The sequence below is a fragment of the Camelus dromedarius genome, chromosome 6 (assembly GCF_036321535.1).
Source record: "Camelus dromedarius isolate mCamDro1 chromosome 6, mCamDro1.pat, whole genome shotgun sequence".
NCBI classification, from domain to species: Eukaryota; Metazoa; Chordata; class Mammalia; order Artiodactyla; family Camelidae; genus Camelus; species Camelus dromedarius.
In genome coordinates, this window is record NC_087441.1 from 41,803,879 (window position 1) to 41,825,833 (window position 21,955).

At 34.6% G+C, this 21,955-nt stretch overlaps 1 long non-coding RNA gene and 1 other non-coding gene across 2 annotated transcripts in view; one reads left to right on the top strand and one right to left on the bottom strand.

The window, feature by feature from the left end:
* LOC116154382 (uncharacterized) overlaps positions 1-21,955 on the top strand; it is an 873,015-nt gene that overhangs the window by 576,497 nt on the left and 274,563 nt on the right. The gene's annotated exons all lie outside the window — the stretch shown is intronic.
* TRNAA-UGC (transfer RNA alanine (anticodon UGC)) lies at positions 11,451-11,523 on the bottom strand. The gene has a single exon. It is a non-coding gene; the product is annotated as a tRNA-Ala (tRNA).

The window sequence follows — 21,955 nt, forward strand, 5'->3', positions numbered from 1 at the left end:
CACTGGAGGAAATACTACATCTATATTTACTTATTTATTTGTTTGCTTTACTTTCTTTAGATGAAGTAGAATCACCCAGGGTCTATGTCGTAAGCAAGCAAGCTGTCCTAGTCATGCTCTCATGGGCACCTTGGGGAGTTGCCTTAAGTGAAAGGGACATCATTTGAAATGACTTCCAATGAGTTGAAAGAGTTCAGGCAACTTCCAGAGGTACATTGTAGGATGTAATTTATATGCATAGAAAATCCACCTCATTTTGCTTGAAGGCCAAAATGTGCATCCTATCCCCTAGCATATTTTTAAGCATTATTTATTATCATAGATGTTGGAAAAGGAAACACTTATTCATACTACCATTTTCCCAGAAGTATATTTTTTCAAGATATCCTGACAACTTTGCCTAGTTGAACTCTAAATGATTCCAACATTTTTTTTTTATCACCAACTTGAAAAAAATGTAAACTAGCATCCTGAGTTTTTCCCCTGGTATCTAGTTGATCACTCAACTTTACTACAACTAATTTACCTAAATTAGCCTTCTATGCTGATAGTCTTCAACATTTGTAGGGTAGAACACCTAAAATTCCTTTGTTATGTTTTCTATATAAATTTCTTGAAGTTATTTAATAGTCGAATATTTTTCTTTTTTCTTTATTTAAAAATTTTGTTAATTGAAGTACAGTCAGTTACAATGTGTTTATCTCTGATGTGCAGCACAATGTCCCAGTCATGCATGTACATACATATATTCATTTTCATATTCTTTTTCACTAAAGGTTATTACAAGATATTGAATATAGTTCCCTGTGCTATACAGAAGCAACTTTTTTAAAAACCTATTTTAATATACAGTGGCTAACATTAGCAAATCTCAAACTCCCAAATTTATCCTTTCCCACCCCTTTCCCCCTGGTAGCCACAAGATTGTTTACTGTGTCTGTGAGTCTGTGTCTGTTTTGTAGCTGAATTCACTAGTGTCCTCTTTTTGGATTTTTAGCTTTTTTTCCACATATGAGTGATATCATATGGTATTTTTCTTTGTCTTTCTGGCTTGCTTCACTTAGAATAATGGTCTCCAGTTCCATCCATGTTGCTGCAAATGGCATTATTTTATTCTTTTTTATGGCTGAGTAGTATTCCATTGTATAAATATACCACAACTTCTTTATTTAGTCATCTGTTGATGGACATTTAGGTTGTTTCCGTGTCTTGGCTATTGTAAATAGTGTGGCAGTAAACATTGTGGTACACATATCTTTTCAAATTAGAGTTCCTTCCAGATATATGCCCAGGAGTGGGAATGCTAGATCATGTTGTAAGTCTATTTTTCGTTTTTTGAGGAATCTCCATAGTGTTGTCTGTAATGGCTGCACCAAACTGTATTCCCACCAACAGTGTAGGAGGGTTCCCTTTTCTCTACATCCTCTCCAGCATTTATTGTTTGTGGGCTTTTGAATGATGGCCATTCTGACTGGTGTGAGGTGCTACATGTAGTTTTGACTTGCATTTCTCTGATAATTAGCAATATTGAGAATTTTTTCATGTGCCTATTGGCCATTTGTATGTCTTCCTTAGAGAATTGCTTGTTCAGGTCTTCTGACCATTTTTGGATTGGGTTGTTGGTTTTTTGTTACTAAGTTGTATGAGCTGTTTATATATATTCTGGACATAAATCTTAGTGTTCTTCTAAGGCAGTCTACCTAGGCAATAGAAATAAAAGCAAAAATTAACAAATGGGACCTAATTAAACTTATAAGCTTTGCACAGCAAAGGAAACCATAAGCAAAACAAAACAACAACCTACGGAATGGGAGAAAATATTTGCAAATGATGCAATTGAGTATTTTTCTTCTTTGAATTGTTATATACATTTTGTTATATTTTAATTACAGAGTACTTGTGCTATATTTAATAGTAGAAATCTCATCACTTTGCTCTTAAGAAGTATTATTGAATTATATATAGATTAGTTAGTTATTCAGCCTCTTACATGCTTCTACTGCAAGTACTGGTCAATACATCAATCTAATAAAGTCATTTAATCTTAAATATAATAATTTTATTTTCCTTATTTGCTTTAAATTGGTTAAAAGTTTAAAGGTATTCCTTTCCTGCATGTATACACATACCAAGTAAATATGCTGTTCCTGCATTTATTTAACTGATACCTATTGAAGTTTAGCCACTATCCTAGGCTTTAAGAGATAGTTGTCTTTTTTTTTTTTAACACCTTTTTATTGAGTTATAGTCATTTTACAGTGTTGTGTCAAATTCCAGTGTAGAGCCCAATTTTTCAGTTACACACAAACATGCGTATATTGATTGTCACGTTCTCTTTCTCTGTGAGCCACCACAAGATCCTGTATATATTTCCCAGTACTACACAGTACAATCTTGTTTATCTATTCTACATTTTGAAATCCCAGTCTGTCCCTTCTCACCCCCTGTCCCTCTGGCAACCACAAGTTTGTATTCTATGTCTATGAATCTGTTTCTGTTTTGTGTTTATGTTCAATGTTTCATTTTTTTTTAGATTCCACATATGAGCAATCTCATATGGTATTTTTCTTTCTCTTTCTGGTTTACTTCACTTAGAATACATTCTGCAGTAACATCCATGTTGCTGCAAATGGTGTTATGTTGTCAGTTTTTATGGCTGAATAGTATTCCATTGTATAAATATACCACATCTTTATCCAGTCATCTGTTGATGGACATTTAGTCTGTTTATTTTGTCTGTGGTAACATCTAAACATTTGTAACATTTCAGTTAATTACCACTCTTGTATCATCGCAAATGAATTATATATTACCTATTAATCTTATGTTTAAGATGCTCAAGTGGAAAATATAATTCCTGATAACATCAATAGTCATGTATAAGTCCATCCGCAATGTGTTCTATTAGTGGTATTTGGCATATATTAAAGAAGACATCAACAACTTTTCACAGGGTCATTTGGGGTGAGAAAGTATGCAGGCCTTACCAAGGAAAGTTAACTTTAAGACAGATTGCCTATTTTACAGTGAAAAAATTGAATATTCAGATATCTGGCTCTTTTGTCCCTTTGCACATTTTCTGTTGGTGATGAGATATGTCAGGCTTGGAAAAAAAAATTTGACTTCCTAATATTAAAAAAAAAAAAAGTGTCTTAAACCTATACAATTCAATGTTTCCTTTTTGAGTTGTTCACTAGACCTTGGAAAACCTTGTGTGCAGATAGTTTATCTTCTTACCTGAGGAGAAACTTTTTAAAAAGGTCATTTCGAAACAATTATAGATAGAATTCCTAGTATGAAAGGAGTTTTAACATCATAAAAAGTTAAATCACAATGTAAGTTGTTAGTTATTGTAAGTTGTGTCAGTTACTGAACTCGAGACAGCATGTCTTCTGTTGAAGAGTTCTGAAAGGAATAGCTCACTTTTATGGCTACCTAATCTGTTCTGCAGTACCAAATCCATCTCACAGATACTAGCACTCAAGGGAACAAAATGGGACAGACAAGACTTCAAAAATTGATTTGTGTGTAGCTGCTCAAGTATATGTATATGTGTGTGTATATGTGTGTGCATTATGTATAGAGAGAAAATTTCTCTTTTATCCTGGGCTGTAACCTCCCAGAGAGTCTGAATATAGCTCTTAGCAGAGAAAAATAGGAGACAAAAGACACAAGTCTAAAACAATAAACATTCACATAAACCTCACAGTTAAGACTTTGGGGACCTGACACATTTTTATAAACATAAATGCCTGCTATTTGAATATTAATTTCAAGTTAACTCAAACATCTAGTTTCTTTATAAGCTTTTTGAATTTCTCTCTGTGTGTGTATGGATGAAAATGTGACATATATCTCAGGGGACAGCTTACTAAATTGTCCTAAAAGTGTAATTTACATATTCTGTATTTTTTCATAAAAATCAGAGTGAAACAGAACTGATCTTAAAATAACTGATGCATTAACGTTTTACTGTTAACATAACATAATTTCAATTAAATGTGTCCAGTAAATACATATCAAAGGCAGAATTGTAAGCTCTTGAAAATTAATATATATGTGCTTGCTAGACTTCAGTGATCACCACACTTAAAAGTTTTTATAATGGAATACACATACATGTTCTTGCATGTTCAGAATAACCTCTCAAAAATCAGATTCATTTATCAATAAAAATGTTTCCATTTAAATATACTGAATTCAAGTATTAATATCCTTTTCTTTTATATTACTAAATAGCTATGAAAAGTACAGGAACAATATTGCCTTTATTGTTTTGTGAGATTTAGCACATTGGAAAAATATTGGGGAAGACATACATTCTTTCCTGCTTCTAAAATTTGTGAGACCAATTTTATGCCACATAAGATTCAATTTCGTAGTCTCAAATTCCCCTGAAAGGTTTTAGAGAGATTCATTCCCTGAACAAGACATATTGTCTGTCCTCACCAGGTGACAGTTTCATGCTTAAATATTAAATATTCTCAGACAAAAGAGTAAAAACAGTATTTTTCAGACAACTGTAAAGTACTTGATTTTCTCACAAGGATAATGTTTAAGAATCCTTATAGTCAACCCATGTCTTTGTACAGTTAGTTATAACTCTTCTGGCTGGAGCTAGATCTCACTTTTTTTCCACCCTCTGTAGAAACAAAGTTTCTGACACATGCTAAACTCTAAATGTACTTATTCAATGAAGGAATGAACAAATAGCCGGTTAGCTGTTTTGCTTATGGACCTCTGTTGGCCGGTATTTAACTATAGACATTAGTAACTCAGATTGAAGCTTCCCATTTTCCAGAGTTTCATTGCACTGAGCTCTGTTGTAATATTCTAAATCTAATATGGCAGTATGCTGAAGCTGAAAATTTCATGTGTGAAGTAAAGAGCCTCCATGTGTTTCCTGCTCCCAAACCTATCAATTCCTACCTCTGCATTCCTGGACTCCCTCTATCCTTTGTCTTTCAAGCTCAAGTCCAGTCTTCCTACTTGTTCACTGCACTTCACTCTCCTGCCAGAAGGGAACTTGCTCTACCAGTGATCTTGATTCTTCCTCTGTGATTGCACTTTGTCCTTTTATCTACGGAGAGTTTTGGTATCAAGTGTCTGGTCCACACTTCGCTGCCTGTCCTTCCTTCTTTGCTCTTTGTACCTCAGTTAACTTCCAGACTCTTCCTCATTGTTTCATTTAAGCAATTTCATTACTGGCCACTGAACTGTACCTTTTCCAGTTTTCATCTTACTTGATTTCTTGGTGGCCATAGCAGAATGGACTGATGGCGATGTCTTCCTTGTTGGAAACTTACTCTCAGAAAAGCCATTCAGTCTAGGTTCTCCTAATTTGCTACATACTGCTTCTCAGATTTGGGTAGACTTACCTTTCCAAGCACTTCTTAAAAACTTAAAAATCCCTTTCCTCCCCCCAGAGTGGTGGGTCTTCTCATGAATCCAGTTGTGAGTCTTTATTTCTTCTCATCCTGCAAATTGTTTGTATGAATCCATCCATACTGACAGCTTCCACTGCCACTGAAAGGAATGCTGACTTTCTTTAAAAAAAAAAAAAAAATCTAAATTTCAAGTCCAGAACTCCTTCCTGGGACATTTGGGGCAGGCTGGAGTCTTAGAGGCCCAGAAGGACATTTTGGCTGACACCTTCAGCTTCTGGGGGGTAGTTACTATAGTTCTCCTAGTTCTAACCGGCCTGACTTAACTCTTCATGTTTTTGGCATTTTTTTTCCCCTACTTAATTATGTGTGATTTAAAACAAAAATAAAGCTCTTGCTTTCATTGTTAAGTCTATGAATGTTATGATTTTTAATTGTATTTTATAAATAGCAGGAAATTTTAAGGATTTAATTGAATAAACATTAGCATAGATTATACTGATATGTTTCTATAATTTTATTATTTTCAAAGAGTATTATCATATTTAGTCAATAAATTCTCATAACCATCATGTAACATTATTACTATTTATTTTACTGTAGGAAAATTATACTTCTAAAGGTTTGTAAGCTTGCCAAACATCCCACTAGTAAGTGAGAGACAAGACTTGAAATTAAAAAAAAAATTAAATATCTTTGCATAAATATTACAGTCTTTAGTTGTTACCAGTCACACATTAATGAAATCCTGTACCACACCTGAGAATTGTTTTCCTCAAAGATGCTACAAAGAAGGAAATACTGTTTCTTATTGATACTAAATTGTCCATATTTTAAAATAGAAGAAATAATTTAGTTCTAAGGCATAAGTCAATTGAAAGATTAAAGAGGTAAATCAAAGACCATATATACCCTATAACTTGAGTTTTATATTCTAAATAATCATGTGCTTTTTTTGCATGAGATTCAAGATAAACACAAGCTGGACAATATGTATCTAAAATTGGGAAATAGGTGTTACTTTTTTTTTCTTAATAGATTAAAAAGCTCCTTCCCCAAGATTCAGTGAAGTTGCCTGTCCCTAGTGCCTTTTGCTTAGTTCGCTCATATGGTGATGGCCTTTTGACACATGCCTTCAGAGCCTTTGTTGATATTGCCACCCATTCTACAGCTTTAAACAAAGCACATGGTTTTGCTAGTGTCCTGCAAAAAACATAGTCTCTGAATGAGACTGGAGCCAAGACCCCAGAAGTTCTTCAGTTATGCTGGGATGAGACTCCTGACTAGCAATGAGGGGGCAGCAACATTCCTCCCTGGCGCCTGCTGAAACAAATCTCAAGAATGGTAACAAGCTTGTTGTAGGGTTTTAAAAGTATCAGTCTGGGATCAGCAGCCTGTTCTGAGAGGCTGTGGATGCCAAATTCCAGCTGTCACAACTTGCTTCTGTGAGAACCTCATGCTCAATCAGTCGGAGACTTGGGAGGATGAACTCCGTTAAGACCACGCACCACAACTTTTTATAGACAGACCAAACCCAGACCACAAATCTCCCTCTTGAAAACCCCAGCCCTTCCTTCCTGGTTTGGAATACAGGGTCAACACTGGGTTATCAGTTTGGGTGTGAGCACCCAAACAAAATATTTAGCCAACTGTATGACTAGTTTGTGGTTTCAGGTTTTCATTTCAAAATCTTTGCAGCCCATTAATCACCATCACGAAAGAGTCTTCATCTAGAGTTCACGCTCAGTTCATTTATGGGGCTGTAGAATCAGTGTGTGTATTTTCAAAGCACAAGGAGAAAAGTAATAATTGGCTACATTGAATCAGAGACATGCCTAGAATTTGAGACCTCCAAGCAAAGACTTTCCTCTGGAAGAGATACTCATTTATCTGCACATGACCGTACAGTAGTTATTGGGTGAGGTTGGTTTTCTGAGGGAGGGAAAGATAAGGTTTCAGCTCCACGTGTGCTTTCCCAGTACCAGATCCATGACTAATGAATTGCTCATCAACAAGACTAATAGCTGAGCTGCAAAAAGTTAAGAGTGTTTAGCTGGCTAGCTGCAGTGAACCTTATGCTTAAAATAAGGTGTTTATTGAACCTGAGTGACCTCTGATTACACTCCTTAAACAGAGTTTCCTAAGTTATTATCAAGAGCAGTTAAGGAATAGTTACAAATAATTGAATTCTTAATAGGTGCACTGTTCTGAATCTTTTACTTATATTCATGCTTTTAGTCTTCATAATACTACTACTGTGATGTGGCTATTTTCATGATGCCCACTTTATTAAAGAGAAATAGTAGACCCAGAGAAATTAAATAACTTGCCTAAGATATCACAGCTAGAAGGTAGGAAAAACAGAATTCAACCTTGATGTTACAATTTAAAGTAATAGAAAGCAATAAATTGAAGGCTATGTTTATTATTGTGAAACTTATTCAGTCTTTTGGCTTCCCTCTCAAAACTTGCAGGAGCTACTTATACACTAGGTATGTCTATGAAATAGTAGTATGGTTGGATTTTCAGTAACATTCTTGTCATTATTACGATTTAGCTTTGCTGTCTGAGTAGTCATTTTTGGTAAGTCAACTTTAGTATTGATACCCTTGGTCAGTGTTTTGGATGGTGCACGAAGCTAAGAGTCAGAAGGCCTGGGTTTTAGACTCATCTCTGCCACAGACAAACTCTGTTCTTGACAAGTCACTTAACCATTGTGAGCCTGCTTGGCCTCTTAACCATTGTGTGCCTCCTCTGTCCAATTAACAGAACTACTTTGCACATCAGAGACAAGAAATACGTTAAAGGATTGTGTCCATAAAAATATCATATGGATGTAAGCTGTTGTTAATGATTGGTAAAATAAACACCCATTCACCTTAAAACTATCTGAGTGGCTTCAATAAAAACTAGCAGTTATTTACTTACAAAGTCAGCAAATCTGTGAGATGTTACAGAACTTAACTTTGGTCAAGTACACCTTATCCATTTTTTTTCTTTAGTGCTTTTGGTGTTTTATCTAAGGATATTTAAACAGTATCATGTCTTTCATTCTATGAACACAGAATATCTTCATTCAGATCTTTTTCTCATTTTGTTCATCATTTTTATGTTTTTTTGCATATAGGTTTAATACATATTTTGTTAGATACCTAAGTACTTTATTTATAAAATAGTTATCTTATTTGTTGATACTACTGCAAATGTTATTTTCCCCCTAAATTTCAGATTCTAATTTTTCATTGCTAGTATAGAGGAAAGAAGTTGACTTTTATCGGTTTACCCTGAATCTTGCAGTCTTGCTATACTTGATAATTAGTTCAAAAAGTTTTTGTTTTTTGTCAGTTCTTTCAGATTTTCTACATAAAAATTTGTCATTCTGTATAGTTCTTTGTAGACATTCTTGGATTTGATTTTCTAATATTTAATTGAGGAATTATGCATCTATGTTCATTAGAGATACTAGTTTGTAATTTTCTTTGCTTATAATGTTTTTATTAGAGTATTTAAATGTATCAAGGAACTGGTTCTAATATAAATCAGGATGCTAAATCCAGTGAGCAAAACAAATTTATGGGTGCAGTCAATAGCATATTATAGGCAGTTTTTTCTCACTTGCTGATCCATATTAATGTTACATCTATTTGACATCCTCATCTCACTAGAACATAGCCTAGAAACTAAAGGTAAATTAGAAATGTCTTTGACCTATAATATATATCTATTAATGGAAATACAGAGCTTATTTACTTTTCTTTGATAAAAAATATTAACAGTTTTGGTAACATACCTTTAAGTCCACAGACTAGAAAACCAATACTTTGATCGGGGCTGGAGGATCACCAAAAAAATCTAATTTATAGTTGCCAGTTTTGCAGCATTGGCCACATGAATGACAATCCCAAGAACACTGGTATAAGTTAAAACACTTCTTACATCAGGCAATAGAAGTACTACTGTATTATAAATATACACATTCATTGCTTTCACATTGATATCACTAAGTCCTCCAGGAAAACTGGAATTGCATCTCTAATATTTTCATTCTGCATATCCATCCACTTTAGAAGAGATAAACACTTGATGTGATTCAGAAGAACTGCCATTAAAACTAAATAAACAGATAAATTGTTACGTAGTACAGTAGGTTTCATTTATCTTTAAAACACCAGTGCACCTCATTCCCTACCAGTAGCAGAACAAGTCGGTTTTTAGCACCTTATAATATAGTATATGATTTGCAAAAGTGTTTTTGGATATAGCATTTCTTTTGAGCTTTCTCTTCCTAGGGTCGCAAATTGGGTTTGATACAGGAATGGGCAGTGACAGGCCAGGTTAATGGTACCTGTTTCAGTCTCCACTCACACAGAACCAAGTCATCTGAGTCAGGTTTTTGAGGCCACTCTCACTGTTGGTTCCAAAGCATACTTTCCCATCATTCTATCACTTGAACTTTGGGGTATTCATCATTACTGACCACCTCCTTTTTTAAAATCTCTTTTCCCGTGGTTTCTTGGACATTAGGCTGTCCTAGTTTTGATCCTATACCTCTGGGCATACCCTCTTGGTCATCTTCTCAGTCTCTTCCTGTTTGACTAATTCATAGACATATACATCACTCTTCCCTAGAATATGATCCTGCCAAAACTACTGTTATCGTTTCCCCCTAACTTGCTCTTCTAACTATATTCTGTACTGTATTCATTTTCTGTTGCTCTAACATTTACCACAAACTTTGGGGCTTAATGCAATACATGCTTATTGTCTTACAGTTCCAGAATCCAGAAGTTTGAAATAGGTCTCACTGAGTCAAGGTGTTGGAAGGGCTACGCTCCCTCTCAGCGCTCTAGGGGAAAATCTGTTTCCTTTCCTTTTCCAACTTCCAGAGACCACCTGAGTTCCTTGTTCATGGCCCTTTATTCCAACGTGTAGTATCTTCAAATATCTGTTTGATGTTCACCTCCTTTTCTGCCTTACTCTTTCATGTTATTCCTGTGATTATATTGGGCTCATCAGGATAATCCAGAGTAATCTCCTTGTTTTAAGGTCAGGTTATTAACAACCTTAATTCCATGAACAACCTGCATTTCCCTTTGCCATATTATATAGTATGTCTTAGGTTCCAGGAATTAGGACAAAGACATACTTGGCAGAGGCCATTGTTTTCCTCACCACACCTACTTTTGGGAAGGGCAAACCCACAAGCCAAAAGCCTGGAGATTTTCCTAGACTCCTGCTCATTCTCGAATCTGAACACAGTGTGTTGCCAAGATTTATCAGTGCTACATTCTGATTTTTCTTAAATCATCCTTGCCTCCACACAACCTCTGATTCATTCTCAAATACAGTTCATGTTGTTAGCATCACTTAGACAGGTAACAGAGGTCTCCTCCTAATTGTTCTCCCTGTGATCAGTCTTACACCATCCTTGCTCCTCACAACTTACTACCCCTGCGTATTTAAACATCTGCCTTCTGCTCTGCAGGCAGATAGAGATAGAGATCGATCGATAGATATTTTCAGATTCGGAGTTGACGATTTTATCTTCATTAAAAACCCTTTTCAGGGAGTCTCTACAGCTCAGACTGTGACAGTGAAATATCTGAGCCTGCCACTCAAGGCATTCAGACCTGGCTCCTGCAGACTATCCATGCTCACCTCCAACACTCTGCCCAACTCATAGTCTGCTCAGTCCTTGATTAAGTGATGCTACTTCTTGCTTTACTATTTTTTTTGCACATATTATATAATATATATATATATTTGTACATTTTCAATGTTAAATCCTTTTCCTCCTGTATTATCTTTTTTCAAGTGCTCCACACTCACCCTTCAAGACTCTGCACAAACAAATCTTCCTTCAGAAGGACTCGCCTGCCCTGCCCGGGTGGAAAAGTTACCCTTACCTATGCTTACAGAGTACTGCATTTCTATCAGAATACTCAGTCCTACTGCGTTATAATCTGGTTTACAAGTTTGTCTTCTTCATGACCTCCTTAAAAAGAGGAAGTTTTTTTTTAGGGGGGAGGTAATTAGGCTTTTAATGTTTTATTTATTTATTTTTAATGGAGGTACTGGGGATTGAATCCAGGACCTCATGCATGCAAAGCATGTGCTCTACCACTGAGCTATATCCTCCTCCCAAAAAACAAGAAATTTGACTTTGATAACATCAGAGCTAAATAGAGATTGGTACAAAGCACATACAGAGAAACTGCTTAAGGAATGAATGATTCTTGGGTTTATTAATCTATTCTAGAAGCTAAAGGAATATTTCATCTTGAGCTTGCTGAGAACAGTACTGGAAGTAATCAAGTCTTCTAGGCTGTCCCCAGGTATAAGCAGAAGTTGTAATCTTTGACATCCTAAGAACTGGACCAGAATTTAGATGCTTTCTTATAAGAGGAGGTCAGAAAAACATTTCCTCTAACTCTTTTTTAGAGCCATACCCCATGAAATAGACTTATGAAAGGCAGCAAGGATACATGCACCAGATAAATGTTACAGGGGTTGAAATGACATTTCCCTCTTGTCTCAATTCTTAATTGACTGCTCATGGTCACTGGAGTGTTTCTACAGCCTCAAGGCAGCTCCATTCTGCTGCCATCTGTCTTAGTTATAAGTACACTACAAATTCCATATGGCTGCTTAATTCCAATGACCCTAAAGCGTTCTCATGTTCCACAGAGCCAGTTGAGACAAATGACTTACCTAATTTATTTTGGGTTTGGAAGAACTAGAAAATAAAATTAATAATACCCTAAATCTCTCAAAATGCTTTTCCTTTAATAGAAGATGATACTATGGGCAATTGGCATGTCGTCACATTTTCTCACATGTTTATCTACTCTTTAAAAAAAAAGAAGACATGTTTGCTCTTAAAGTAATGAAAAGAAGGTTACATTTTTAATTTGTAGTCAAGAAAACTAACAGTATCCACTGGATTCACGTTCAGCTGATTTCTTTCATAGTATAGATCATTTTTCTTTTTAGATGATGATGGTGTTGGTGATGATAGTGGTGCTATTTTACCTTGCCTGGATACCTCATGATCAGAAATTACATCCACATTTATTCAAAGATTTTTATTCAATGCAAAGATTTAACAGTTAATCACTTAAATTGTTCTTTCATGAGAAGCCTTTGAATCTTCATTTCCTTTGCTCTTTTATCTATTCCATAACTGCCCTGCAGAGTCCTAATCCTTGATTTATGCCACCATCTGCCTTACCAGTTACAACTAAACTAGGGAATTTATGAAACTATGCAGCTTGACCTCAGTACACATTTACTGTGTCCCAGGTCTGGTGGAACCTCTGTCAGTGATCAATTCCTTTCCTGTCCTTCAAAAGCTATCCTATTGCCTCAACAAAAGTTCTGAAGCCTTACCATTCTTTTGATGATCCAAACTTACTTTCCTCTCCCACACCCCGACTCAACTTCCCACTCCTTTTAGCTACATACTGCTTAATGGAGACACCTCATCCTTTTCCTCTTTATTTAATCTAGGAGGATTAATTATTCCATTGAAGGCTAATCCCTCCAGCTGGGCTACGCAGTACGCCTCTTACCTTCTCGGGGCGCCTTGCTTTATCAGTTGCCTACTCTGTCTTGAATCATGACCCATTCTTTTTTTTGTTGTTGTTGTTGTTTTAAACTATATTCTTCTCTTCCTCAATAAAACATTCAGGTCAACATATCTTCTCTATGTAAAACATAAAACACTCTTATCTTTCACGTAGTTTCATGTTTTCTTTATATCTCTGTCATCTATGAGAGCTTTTTTTCTCCATCCCTTAAACTATCAGTATTTCTAAGATATTGCAAACTGACCTAATTAGGCAATTCATGATCCTACGTTTCATTTTTTTGGTAGATAATGGTAGTCATTCTAAGAGTTCAAGGTGGTAAGAGTTAGCTGCTTCTCTAGACTTGCTACTAGATTATAAAGGTACAGACCAAATTCTGCACACAGACTAGACATTTATTCAATAAATGTTCCGCAGAAAAGCAGACATTAAATGGATCTTTTTTACAAGATTGATTTGGTCCTTGATTTTTATAATGAAATCTCTCTGCATCTTTCTTTAGTTACATTAGATATCATAATTTAAGTTATTTTATATGTGTATTGATGAGGTGGGTAAATGGGTATGTGTGAGTCCTTGTAAGTTGATGTTTGCATGTCATGAAACAGGTGGAAAAATTCAGTGACAAAATCTCAATCTCATTTCCACATTCTTCTGTGCTAACTGGGGAGAGAGACAGAGATGGGATAGAGAGAGAGAACATGCTACTAAAAAAAATTTTATTTTTATGTCCATGACCCATCAGATACCTATTATATTTTATATTATTTTATATAATTTACTCTTTAAATTCTCCATAAATAGTGATCCTATAGTAAGGTATTTGGGGAAAATACATCTGTATATCCATAAATATGTTATGTATTATAAACATGTGTCTGTGTACATACATATATATATATATGTATACACATATGTAACAAAGACAGTCTTAGGAAAAAATGACTAATCTGATCATATTAGAATAAGAAATCATACTTTTACCCTGTCTTACCCTCTTCATTCTCTCCATCAAGGAGAGACAATGTCATTGTCAGGCCAAAATAAAACAACTACCACCTGTGTTTGGAAGTACCATTTTACATATTTATTATAAAAATTAAAGTTGGAAGTGATCAGTTGAAATTTATTAGAAATCTTAGTCCTGTGTCTCTGTTCTTTGTACAACCTTCTGCACTGTTCTACCTTGCCATTCACCCAGGCCTACAATGAAATTGCCCTTGCTGCTGTCATAAAATGTTCTTATTTCTTACTTTACTTGACCTGTGTGTGTAATGGAAAATTTAATCTGCCTGGCATAGATTCACCAGAATTTGTTCATTATATCAAAAATTATATCCGATCATTGCCTCTTTAATGAAATCTCTCATGAAACTCTTTTCTCTTGATTTCTAGAACATTACTCTCATCTAGTTTTTCACCTCTTTCTATGTCTGCAGTTTCTCATATAAAGGCATCTCTTTCTCTACCCATATCAGAGCCATAACTGTTCTTTAGAGCTCTGTCTTCAACCTCCATTTCACTCTGTCCTCCTGGGTTGATCTTACATACATCCTTGGTACCAAACTTTGTTTTTTGTTTGTTACTGACCCTCATCTTCTGTTAACCTCTTGTGATTTATATACATTTGTATTTATTAGAAGTACACAGTATTTCCCAAGGCACCTCCCAAAATGACCTAATCGCTATTCTACCACCTGGACCTGTCTTACCCTCTTCATTCTTTCCATCAAGGAGAGACAATATCATTGTCAGGCCAAAATATACAAAACAATAACAACCTGTGCTTGGAAGTACCATTGTCCTAACTCATCACCCACAAAACCAGCACGTATGCAGTACAAAAGACGCATTTATGAAAAAGAGTAATGGTCAGTGGATGCATCTTGAAGTTTGGTGGTTGGTCCAGCCTACGGAAGTGAGAAAACTATCCAATAAAAAGGAAGTCTTACTTCTTTTTACTGTCGACCTCTTGCTTTTTGTATCACTAGATTGGGGTAGGAGCTCTTTCAGCACTCAAAGGTACACCTATTCCCACACAGGTGCTTCTCTGTGCCCTTTCTGATGGCCTCATCGGGCTTGTAGCAGCCTGGCTGTTACCTTTCAAACACGTTTTGCCGCTCGTGGCTCAATCCCACCCTGCTTTTGCAGTAATCAATGATATCCATCTTCCTTTGCCACCTAAGCATCTTATAGTTTCCTGAGCAAATCCACGCTCCAGGTCTTACCCTTGTCTTTGGATCACACGTTGAAAAAAAAACCTAGGTTTCTTTATTTACTTTTTCCCCATGTTTTCTTCTTTTGGCTAATTTCTATGTTTCTCAGTCCTCGCTTTCTTCTAGGGAGCCTTTTCCCTTCTCCCATTCTTCCCTAGTCCTGATTGGGCACTCTTTATGTGCTCTCCTTGCCAAAACCTTCATTCTGTTACAATCTAATTTCCCTTCTGGCTGGATCTGCCATGATCTCTTTGAGGCAAGGATAATCTCTTTTCTCTGAATCCTTAAAGCTATACATAGTAATCTCTGAGGAAGTTTTACAGACTATATTATGCCATATGTTAATATTGCTATGAAGTGTAAGCTAAAAAGGAGTTTAATGAATCTTGGAATTCACTACCCTATTCAGAATGTATCCCTTTCAAGCCCCAGTTCCTGTGCTAGGGATCAAAGTGATTCTATTTCAATATTTTTCAGCAAAATTGATTTTGGTGACAATCAACTATAAGTGATAATCACCACCTGATGGTCATGTGAGGGCATGACTATACTTTCCAGGTTGAAATTATCAAAATAAAATTGTTCAAGGCCCTCACAAAACACTCTTACCTATTTTGGAGTTTGGAAAATAAGATGAAATCTCCACTTGCATTCTCAGAAGACTTGGATTTTGGTCGCATAAATAGATAACAAAATTTACATTTGGAGCTCTGGTCTTTCAGAAACATCATGGTCAGAGAGATGGTGTGTGGGCTTTCCTGAGCTGATTGCAACTCCCTGTGGCTATCAAACAGTGGGTAGACTGCAGTTTCTGCATTTGACACACAGAGTACTTTCATATCCACTTAAATAAAAATAAACAGAATTGTGAAAAAGAAACTAAAGAGGAACTCAATAACACTGAGATTTTTCAAAGGATGGTATGCTGGTGAAACATTAGCAGCCTGGCCTAGTTTGGGGTTTTAACTGTTTCTTGCTGCCATTCCACTGGTTATGCTGGTTTTTATCTCATGATATTTGTCTTCAGAAGTGGCTCTAACTATCACTCTTGGATTTCTTCTGGTCTCATAAGATTCAAAATCAACATTTAAGATACCATCTTTATTCTGAGAAATACAATCAACTTAAACTTATTAATAGCCATAATACTTACTTTTTAGGCAGGCATTTTTTAACTTTATGGTTTATTGTGATAATAACATTCTTGCCTTCTTTCCAGGTAAAACAATGAACATACCAGAGATATTTCATAAATTATTTATAATATCCTCCATAGGCAAGAAAGCAACAAGAATAATGGGCTCCACTTTTTAGAAAGGCAAATAAGTCACAGTGATGTTTTATGACTTACTTGTAGCACATGCCCTACAGGTCAGTAACAACCAAGAAAGCAAATTGGCAACCACACGACTACTGGCAGCTTCCCAAACACCCCAAACCCAAAGGCTGGCATAGAAATAAATCACTGAGGGTTAAGAACATTTTTTTCTTCAAATATTCCCAAGTGGAATTTTCCTCAAATACAGATTTTATTTTTTTCCAGGAGAGAAGTAGATACGAAGAATAAAGTTTTATCTCAGATAATAGTTTTATTCATTTCTGTGTATTTTTCAAATTATTTATTTACAAATTCATTCATTTAAATAGATAACACATGCACACAGTAAAAGATGTCGTTTAAGGTACAAGATACATACAATGAAAATATATCTTTGACCCTCCTTTCTCTGGCTTCCATTTCTCTCCAGAGTCAACCAGTTACAGGTTCTTGACTGCTGTTTATGACTTGTGTTTGTATGTTTATTCATGCATTTTTCCTTATTTAAGAGACTTAAATACGTTCTAGTCTCAATTCAGAATTTTCAGGCACTAAAAGAAGGCAGCTATTAGAATAATACCTACGTTCTTTTTGAAGGAAACCACAAACTTAGAGCCATTATCAGTCCCAAACAATTATTTAGCTTTAAAGAGAAACACATTTGTTTCAGTCAAGGCTGGCAATACTTGTAAGGAACACATAAATATTGAAAGAAACAGCAAAAGCTGCAAAGTAAAAACAGTGATATTGGCTGAACTCTCACAGTTCATCTTATGTACAACATTAGATGTCTCTTTTAGAGTTATTCTGGAAAGGTTCTCATAGAGGTCTATTTATGGAAGTAAGTTTTAATGCTTAGGTTTGGAAATGCTGAGTGTCCTCAACTGCACATTGCAAAGGAAGTTTTTGTAAGAGAGTTACAATATTATTGTCAAGATAGGATACAGTGAAATAGAAAAATTACTTCGTTTTTCACTTCTGAAGTCCTCTGCTTACTTGCAAGTTTCTTTTGTTTTCACATCTAATGTGACTCCACAAGGCAAAAATAGAGTATCTGGAGAAATCAAGGAAGAGGGGGGCATATTTGCTTTTACCATCTTCTAATTCTGAATGTTTAGGGCCAAGAATTTACTCACTGGATAACTTTCTTGGAAATATAATTGCATTTTGGAAAATAGCTTAGAAAACCCTTGTAAAAAGAACAGTGAATTAATTGAAAATCTCTCCACATTTAATCACAAGGGTAGATGGATCTTAATAAAATTTTAGATCTGTGGTCAGGATTTTTTTTTTTTTTTTTGAGATGGGAAGGGAGGTAGTTAAGGTTATTTATTTACTTTTTTTTTAGAGGAGGTACTGGGAATTGAACCTAGGACTTCATGCATGCTAAGCATGCACTCTACCACTTTGAGCTATACCCTCCCCCCAGGATGTTGGTCCTGATGGTTAACTAAACATTCAGTCAGATTCTTTAGGATAGGTTTTCTTTGATTAAATTTATATAACAAATTATGCAAAGTTACCAACATTAGTTTTTTTTTTTTTTTTTGGTATAATTCATGAATCTGTTTTCCTAAAATTATAATTATCCAAGGCTATATACCACTGTTTGACCATTCACCCATTGATGGCCAACTGGATTGATGATAGTTTGGGGCTATTATGAATAAAGCTGCTATTAACATTCAAGTAGAAGCTTCTGTGTAAATATAAGTTTTCATTTCTCTGGGCTAAACACCTGGGAATGCAGTTGATGGGTTGTACAGTAGTCTCATACTTAGTTTTTTAAGAAATTGCTGAACTATTTTCCAGAGCAGCAGTCCATTTTATATTCACACCAGCAATGTATCAGTGATCCAGTTTCACCATATCCTTGACAGTGTTTAGTGTTCTCAGTCTTTGCTTTAGCCTTTTTTAACAGGTATATAATGATATCTTTCATTTTTAATTTGCATTTCCCCAATGACCAATAAATTTGAAAATCATGTACCTATTGCCATCTGCATATTCTCTTCAGTGAAATGATACTTCATGTCTTTCTCACTTTCTAATTGTTTTCTTTCTTTTCTTTTTTTTTTTTCTGTTGGATTTTGAGTATTCTTTATATATTTTAGATTCTAGTCCTAACCAGATATGTGGCTTGCAAATGTTTTCTCCCAGTAGCTTGTCTTTTCATCCTCTTTACAGGATTTTTTACAGAACAAAAGTTTTTAATTTTGATGAAGTCCAGTTTATCAAATTTTTCTTTTACGAATTTTGATTTTGATGTCAAGTCTCAGAAGTGTACCCTGTCTTAAATCCTGAATATTTTCTCTTATATTTTTCTAAAAAACTTGTAGTTTTACATCTTATAGTTAAATCTGTGACCCATTTTGTGTTAATTTGTGTACTAGGTGTGAGGCTTAAGTTTATTTTTTGCCAGTGGATGTCCATTTCCTCCAGCATCATTTCCTGAAAAGACTTCTCTGATAAATTGCCTTTTCAACCTTTTTTTCAAGTATTCAGGGATATTTGTGTGCATCAAATTGTGGGTCTCTATTCTATTCCGGTGGTTTATGTCTTTCCCTCATCTAACACAACCTGGCTTTGATTACTGTGGCTATGTATTACGTATCACGATGAGGTAAACTGATTCCTCTTACTTTATTCCACTTTTTCAAAATTGTTTTAGTTGTTCTAGTTCCTTTGCTTTTCCATTATAATAATTTTATCTATATCTTAAAAAATATTTTGGGATTACATTAAATCTGTATATCTGTTTGTGGAAAATTGATATCTTTACTATGTTGAGTCTTCCATTTACTTAGTCCTTTTTGGTTTCTTTCATCATCATTTTTAGTTTTTACCATGCAAATCTTGTGCTTGTTTTGTTAGATTTCAGCCTAAGTGTTACATTTTTGAGCCATTGTGAAAAATAGTATTGCATTTAAAATTTTTATTTCCACATGATTGTTTTTAGAATATTCAAATATGATTGATTTTTGTATGGTGGCCTTATATTATATACCCTCTTTTCTTACTGAACTCACTTATTAGTTCTAGGAGGTTTATGTAGATTCCTGTCTTATTCCATGTAGACAATCGTTATGCACTGAATGTTTTCGTACACTCAACATTCATATATTGAAATCTAATCCCCAATGTTTTGTTATTTGGAGGTGGGACTTTGGGGAGGTAATTAGGTCATGAGGGTGGAGCCCTCATGAATAAGATTAGTGTCCTTATAAGAAAGGACCAAAGAGCTAGCTTGCTCTCTCTGCCTTGTGAGTATACAACAAGAAATACACAACATTTTATTCTTTTTTATGGCTGAGTAATATTCCAGCATGTGTGTATGTGTGTGTGCGCTTTTTGATTCAAGGAATATTTAGAAGTGTGCTTTTCTTATTATCTTCTTGTTACTGATTTCTAATTTGATTCCATTGCACTCAGTGTACATACTCTATATAATTTTTGGTTCTTTTAAATTTGTTCTTTTGTGGCCCAGGACATAACTTATCTTGGTATATATTTCATGGTTACTTGAAAAAATGTGTGACCTGCTGTTACTGGGTACAGTGTTGTAGAAATGTTGATTATGCTAGTTGATGGTGGTGTTGAGTTCTTGCATACCCTTGTTGTTGAGAGAGAAATGTTGAAGTCTCCAGATATACTTGTGTATTTGTCTATTTCTTCCACCTGTTCAATTGGTTTTACTTCATATATTTTGCAGTTCTGGTTTTTTGGTACATACATCTAGTCTAGTTAAATTCAGTTGTCTAGTTTGTCTTGTTGGTGGATCAACCTCTTTTTTACTAAGTAATTTCCTCCGTGCCTCTGGTAATTTTCTGTGCTCTGAAGTCTGCTTTATCTAATACTAATATAGCTACTTCTGCTTTCTTTTGATTAATATTTACATAATAGATCTTTTTCTTTTCTTTTTACTTTAAGTTGCCTATATTATATTTTAGGTAAGTTCCTTTTAGATAGTACGTATTTAAGCTATGTTTTTAAATCTACTTGACCAATACTCTGTCTTGTTATTTGTATATTTGGATCATTTATATTGAACATAATTATTGATATATTAGGGCTTAAATATGCCTTTTTATTTTTTGTTTTCTGTTTGTTTCCTTTGTTTTTTATTTATCTGTTTTCTCTTTTAGTATTTCTCTGCTTTCCTGTAGGTTATATGAACATGTTTTAGAATTTTATTTTGATTTTTATGTATTGTTTTCTTAGTGAATTGCTTCATGTACCTTTAAGTGGTTGCTCTGTATATAATGTTACATATAAACAACAGAGTCCACTGGTGTTGTCATTTTCTCACTTTAAGTGGGATGTACAAACTATCCCTGCCTTTATGTCCCTTTACCCTACCTATTTGTAATATAATTGTCTTAAATATTTCCTCTGTGTATATGTAGAACTACAATAGATGGTGCTATAATTTTTGCTTCAATTGTTAAACAGAATTTAGAAAATAAAGAGAAGCAAAGTCTTCTTTATTTACCCATAATTTTGCTTGCTGTGTGCTTTGTTTCTGATGTTCAAAGGACTCTTCTTTTATTATTTCTTTTGCTGTTTAGAGAATTTACTTTAGTCATTCTTTTAGTTTAGATTTTTTTTTGAAATAAATTCTTAATTTCCTTTATCTGAGATTGTCTTGATTTTCCTCTTGTTCCTGAAGGATATGTTCAATGGATATAAGATTTAAACTTGAAGTTCTTTTCTTCCAGCCCTTGGAAAATGGTGTACCACTTACCTCTGGCTTCTATGGTTTCTGATGAGAAGTCTGGTATTACTGAATTGTTTTTCTCTGATTGAGAAGGTATTGTTTTCTCTTTCTGCTTTCAAGGTTTTTCTTTGTCTTTACTTTTCAGAAGTTTGACTATGCATGTTATAGTGTAGATTTCTTTTGGTTTATTCTATTTGAGGTTTCTTAAGTTTTTTTTTTTTTAATTTGTAGGTTTATATATTTAACCAAATTTGGGATCTCTTTTATCTCTCTGTCCAGTTTCCAATGGCATAAATACTAGAATTTTTTAATAGTCTCATAGTTTTCTAAGGTTCTACTTATTTTATTTTTTTCAACCTATTTTCTCTCTGTTGTTCAGCTTGGGTGATTTCTATTGTTTCATCTTTCAGTTTACTGATTCTTTCCTCTCTTCCCTCCATTTTTCTGTTTAGACCATCAATTATTTTGATTATTATATTTTTAGCTCTATAATTTCCATTTTATTTTTCTTTATATCTTCTATTTTTTCCCTGAAACTTTCAATTTCTTTCATTTATTTCAAGTTTATTTGTAATTGCTATTAAAACATCTTTATGATGACTACTTAAAATCATTGTTAAGATAATTCTTACACTACTGCCACCTTGGTGTGGGCATCTGTTGATTGCCTTCATTCAGTTTTAGATCTTCCTAATTCTTGATGTGATGTTTGATTATTTCTGTTGAAGCTT